The following is a 5,840-nucleotide window of genomic DNA, read 5'->3' as shown; positions in this document are numbered from 1 at the left end:
TGTGTGTGTGGTTACTGGGAATTGACATGGTAGGGGCATTCTACCTCTGAGCTATACCCCTGCCGCATTTTTTTTTTTTTGGTGGTACTGGGGTTCCTGGAAGACCTTCTACCTCCGGGCTACACTCCCAGACCTATTTTTACATTTTCATTTTGGAAACGGTCTCCTAAGCCAGCGCGCGCGGCTGGCTTCGAACCTGCGCGACCCTCCTGTCTCTGCCTCCCAAGCGCGGCGATTACAAGCGTGTGCCACCGCACCTGGCCGCATTTTATTTTTTATTTTGAAACAGGGTCTCACCAAGTTGCTGAAGGCCTCGCTAAATTGCTGAGGCTGGCTGCAAACCTGCAATCCTCCTTTCTCAGCTTCCAAGTACTGGGATTACAAGTGTGCGCCACCATGTCCAGCTCAGTGATAACTTTTTCTTCTTGCATCTCTTCTTTTCTATCTAGATAACTTATAAGGAATGTGTAGTTTGCATGTATTTGAATGACTTCAGTATACTTGAGTTTGTTCCTCTCTCTGTCTCTCTCTGTCTGTCTCTGTCTCTCTCTTTGTGATATTGGAGATTGAACCCAGTAGCATTCTTCCTCTGAGCTACACTCCCAGCCCTGTTTTATTTTTGGTTTTAAAACTGGGTCTCACTGTGTTGCTGAGGCTGGCTGTGAACCTGCGATCCTCTTGTCTCAGCCTCCCAAGTACTGGGATTACAGGCGTGTGCCAGCATACCCAGCGTCAGTTCTGTTTTTGACAGCCGGGTGTGGTGACACACGCCTGTAATCCCAGCATTTGGGATGCTAAGACAGGAAGTTGACCCAAAGAAGCACCAATAGGTCTCAGTACTCCCATGTATTTTAGAAATCTGAAGTCCGTAAGAAGAAACTCAAAATAAAGAATTTGAAGCAAAGTAACTTGTGGGAAAGGACTATAAAGAGAACATTAGAAGCCAGGCGTGGTGGTGCATACTTGGAATCCCAGTCCTTGGGAGGCTGAGACAGGAGGATCGCTGGTTCGTAGCCAGCCTCAGCTACTTAGTGAGGCCCTCTGCAACTGAGTGAGACATTGCTTCAAAATAAAGAATAAAAAATAGGGGTGGGGATATAGCTCTGAGATAGAATTCCCTTGGGTTCCATAAAAAGACAGTATTCGTTAGTTTGGCTAAAGCTAACTAATTAGGGCATATTTTCTGGGTTTCAAAGAATTGGATTGCAATAAAAGGAACTTTAGGTGTAATGGTTCAGTTTTTAGTGGAAAATGTGTATAGAGAGGAACTTATTTAAAAATATATTTTTGTAAGAATGGAGATAAATTTAATTATCCAAGGTCTTGTTATCTAGACTTTGAGGGATAGGGGAAAGCCTTATGACAAATGCATCTTTTTTTTTCCTTTGGACTTTGCTTCCTGTACCCATGGCACGAGGGAGAAAAGAAGACTCCTTTCAGGGCTGATAGGCTACCTGGTTTACTTTTTTATATCACTGATTTATATGTTTCTTCTTAAATGCTTTTTGGGGTACTTGGGATTTAACCCAGGGGCACTCTACCTTTGATCTTTACCCTAGCACTTTTTAATTTTTGAGACAGGCTATTCCAAATTTATTGAGGTGGAGGCTGGCCTTGGATCTGCGATCCTCCTGTCTTCCAAGTACTGGAATTATAGGTGTGTATTTTATTTAACTGTCCTATTTAGCTGCTTTTTAAAAATTTATTTATTTTTTGGTACTAGGAATTGAATCCAGGGATGTTCTACCTCTGAGCAACACCCCAGCCCCATTTTTATTTTTTTTAATTTGAAACAAGGTGTGTTAAATTGTTGAGGGTTTTACTAAATTGCTGAGGGTGGCTTCGAACCTGTGATCCTCCTGTTTCAGCTTCCCAAGTACAGGGTTACAGGCATGCACCACTATTCCTAGCTCTTTTTTTTTTTTTTTTGTAGTACTGGAGATTGAACCCAGGGGCATTCTACCTACCTTTGGACAGCACCTCCAACACTATTTTTATTCTTTATTTTGAAACAGGGTCTCAGTAAGTTGCAGAGGGCCTCACTAAGTAGCCGAGGCTGGCTGTGAACCTGTGATCCTCCTGTCTCAGACTCCCAAGTACTAGGATTAAAAGCATGCACCACCACACCCAGCTTTTAAAAACATACCTTAGATAATTGTAAAAGTCATAAGAAAACATGGTACTGGCACAATAACAGGCACACAGACCAATGGAACAGAATAGAAAATACAGAAACAAATCTACACACCTAGGGTCAATAGATCTTTGATAAAGAGGCCAAACTCATATGCTGGAGAAACGATAGCCTTTTCAACAAATGGTGCTGAGACAACTAGCTATCCATTTGTAGAGAGATGGAATTAAATCCTTACCATGCACAGGAATCACCTCAAGATGGATCAAAGACCTGGAAATCAGACCAGAGACCATGAAGCTATTAGAGGAGGGCATAGGCTCAACACTCCAACATATAGGCACAGGTACTTAATTCCTCAACAAAACCTCCAAAGTGCAGGAAATTAAGGCAAGAATTAACAAGTGGGATGGCATCAAACTAAAAAGTTTCTGCTCATTAAAGGAAACCATCAAAAATCTAAAGAAAAAGCCTACAGAATGGGAGATCTTTACCAGCCACCACTCTGATGGAGGGCTAATATCCAGAATATACAAAGAGCTCAAAAGACTCTACACTAGCAAAACAAACAACCCAATCAAGGAACGGGCGACTGAACTGAATAGACACTTCACAAAAGAAGATTTACAAATGGCCAATAGATACATTAAAAAATGTTCAGGGCGGGCGGGTTGGGGGCAGGAGCGGTGACGGCTGTGCCGGGGCTGGGGAGGCCGCCGCCTCCCTGGGCCTGCCCGGGCTGCCGATGCCGCTGCCGGTGGACGAGGGCGCATGCGGCTGCTGCAGTCCTCCCGGGAGCTGGTGCGGGAGCACCTGCCGCTGGAGGAGAGAGCCAGACTTCTCAGAGGTCAGTCTGTTCAACAAGTGGGACCCCAGGGCCTTTTGTATGTTCAGCAAAGAGAGCTGGCAGTGACCTCCCCAAAGGATGGCTCCATCTCCATTCTGGGCTCTGATGATGCCAACCCTTGTCACATTGTGGTCCTGAGGCACACAGGTATCGGGGCTACCTGCCTGACCCATTGTGACGGAACCGACACCAAAGCCGAGGTCCCCCTGATCATGAACTCCGTAAAACCCTTTTCCGAGCACTCTCAGTGAGGAAGGTGAATTTGATAAACAAGAAGAGGACATTCACTCGGTGACATTATGTGTGACAGAGTTAAATGGTCGGGAAGAAAATGAAAACCACTTCCCGATAATTTACGGCCTTGCTGTCAACATGAAAACCGCAGAGCTTTAGAGAGCAGCCTTTTAAGGTCGAGGCCCTGAGGAGGAGCTGCCTTAACTGGAGGCCCGATGGTGAGCATTTGTGATGCAAAGACAGAACGACGTCACATAGGCCCGCACTCCTGGATGCCATTTCCACGTGTGGATTTCTGGTTGCAGCAATATGATAAATATTAGAGAACCTTTCCACTTCACCTTTGGCTGAGCCCCCGCACTTTGTTGAACACAGTAGGTCTACCTTGATGTTTTTTTAAAAAAATACCCATCTCCAATGAACACGCTGTTTCCTGGAAATAAAGCTCTCCTCTACAAAAAGAATAAAGATGGCGTATGGGAAAAGAGCTCTTCTCCAGGAAACCAAATATAGGAATTACCAAAGAAAGTAACTTTGGGGCAAGACAAAGACCATTGTTGGGACTTGGAAAGAAATGAAGTTGGAATCTACATCCATTGACTCCTAGGTTTTCTCTACTCAGTGTCTTTCAAATGACTTTCAAAATAAAATCTTATTTTGGCAAAAAAAAAAATGTTCAACATCATTAGCCATCAGGGAGATGCAAATCAAAACTATGCTGAGATTCCATCTAACCCTAATCAGAGTGGCAAGCATAAAGAAGTCAAATAACAAATGCTGGGAAGAATGTGGGGAAAGAGGAACTCTTTTACACTGTTGGTGGGAGTGCAAACTAGTTCAGCCTCTATGGAGATCAGTGTGGAGATTCCTTAGGAAACTGGGAATAGATCCACCATATGATCTGGCTTTACCACTCCTGGGTATCTTTCCAAAGGGGTTGAAATCAGAGAACTACAGTAACATATGCATACCCATGTTCATAGCAGCACAGTTTGTAATAGCCAAAATGAAACCAACTTAGGTCTCCATCAACAGATGAATGGATTGAAAAATTATGGGAAATAAACACAATGGAATTCTACTCAGCTATCAAAAATAACAAAATCATGCCATTCACAAGAAAATGGAAAGACCTGGAGAATATTATATTAAGTGATACTAGCCAAGAGCAGAAGAGAAAGGACATATATTTTCTTTAATTTGCTCAAGCTAGAAAGTATTAGGGATACCAGAGGGACTCCAGACAATGGAGGAGAAACCTCAGCAAAGCCAGAAAGGAGGGGTAGAGAAGGAAGAAGGCTAAAGTTAATTAATGGAGAAGCTACATTCAAATATATGTATACATGTGAATATAACATTGTTAACCTGGACACTCAGTATTGGGAGGGAGTTTGAAAAAGGGAAATGGGGGGGGCACCAAGTACTGTGTGAATACATTAATTGTCAACACGATCCACATTATGGTGTGAGACTACAGTGCACCTATAAAATAAAATAGAAAAAAGAAAAAAAGAAAAAGAAAAAGAAAAACAGCTATTTAGCTTTAAAACCATGTAGTAAAAAATTCAGAAAAAAGCATGCACCACCATGCCTGGCTTTTAAAAGATACTTCAGATAATTGTAAAAGTCATAAAAAAGGATTATTTTGAAAATATAGAACTGTTAAAATCCCATCAGTTGATATGACTTATCAATAACCTTACTAATGTATCATTGAAAGGTTTATATTAAAAACTTCAGAAAGTTTCTTATAATAACGATGCTAAGAGAGCCATACCGCTTCCCTTTCCTGACAGTTTATTTTCTAAAAGCTAAGCACAATGCTTTCCTTTAATTTGGGTTTGTAACATGAACCCTTCACACCCATAATCTGTGGTAATAACAGAAATAACCATCAGATGGCGCTGTAGTTCCACAATCAAAACATCCAGGGGTAAGAGGAATATTCAAAGGTCTTAGTGGCCACATTATTCTGGTTTTTGAAGCAAAGACGGGTGGTAGTAAATATTTAGAAAGAAAAAAAAAACTGTTTTACTAAAATAAATAATTTTAAATTCACTATAATTAAAATTTTGTATTAAAAATTCGAGAATGTTGCTATAGTTCATTTTAGAAAAATTGCCTTAAACTCAGTCCTTATAAATCAATACGTAAAAGCATTTTCCTGTTGCTAAAAATAAATAAAAGCTCTGTTGAAGTTTGTTTTTTATATTCTCTAGTTGTTGATAATACTATTTGTAAAATCCTCAAATAGTCTACTTTATTTAAAAATCACAGTAGTATCTTGGATATAAATGAGGCTTTAGAAAATCATAAACATTAAAACTCAAAACAGTTTTTTTTCTTTTTGCAAAGCTCTTTTTTCTTTTTTTGCTCTTTATTTTTCCTAAACGTCAATATTTATGAACCAAAGGTTATGGGAAATGTTACCTAGACCCACAAGGGCCAGAGTTTGCCCTCTTCTGTCCCTGGGGAGTTGAGTCTGCGTGCCAGAGGGCAGTGTTTGGCTGGAAGGACACAATCCCTCCTTTCTCTGCACCCTTGAGTACATCCTTTAAAAATGAAAGAATATTTTGTACTTTGCTTCATAAGCTGTCAACTTAAGATGAGCAATGTATACAATTT

At 41.0% G+C, this 5,840-nt stretch overlaps 1 pseudogene across 1 annotated transcript; it reads left to right on the top strand.

The window, feature by feature from the left end:
* The first annotated feature begins 2,879 nt into the window (after nt 1-2,879).
* On the top strand, nt 2,880-3,728 carry LOC308263990 (protein N-terminal asparagine amidohydrolase-like; annotated as a pseudogene). Its single transcript has one exon. The product of its transcript is annotated as a protein N-terminal asparagine amidohydrolase-like (transcript).
* The last annotated feature ends 2,112 nt before the right edge of the window (nt 3,729-5,840 follow it).

Source organism: Muscardinus avellanarius (genome assembly GCF_963383645.1).
Source record: "Muscardinus avellanarius genome assembly, chromosome: 6".
Classification (NCBI taxonomy): domain Eukaryota; kingdom Metazoa; phylum Chordata; class Mammalia; order Rodentia; family Gliridae; genus Muscardinus; species Muscardinus avellanarius.
The sequence above is the reverse complement of the archived record's forward strand: the minus strand, read 5'-3'. Positions and strand labels throughout refer to the sequence as shown.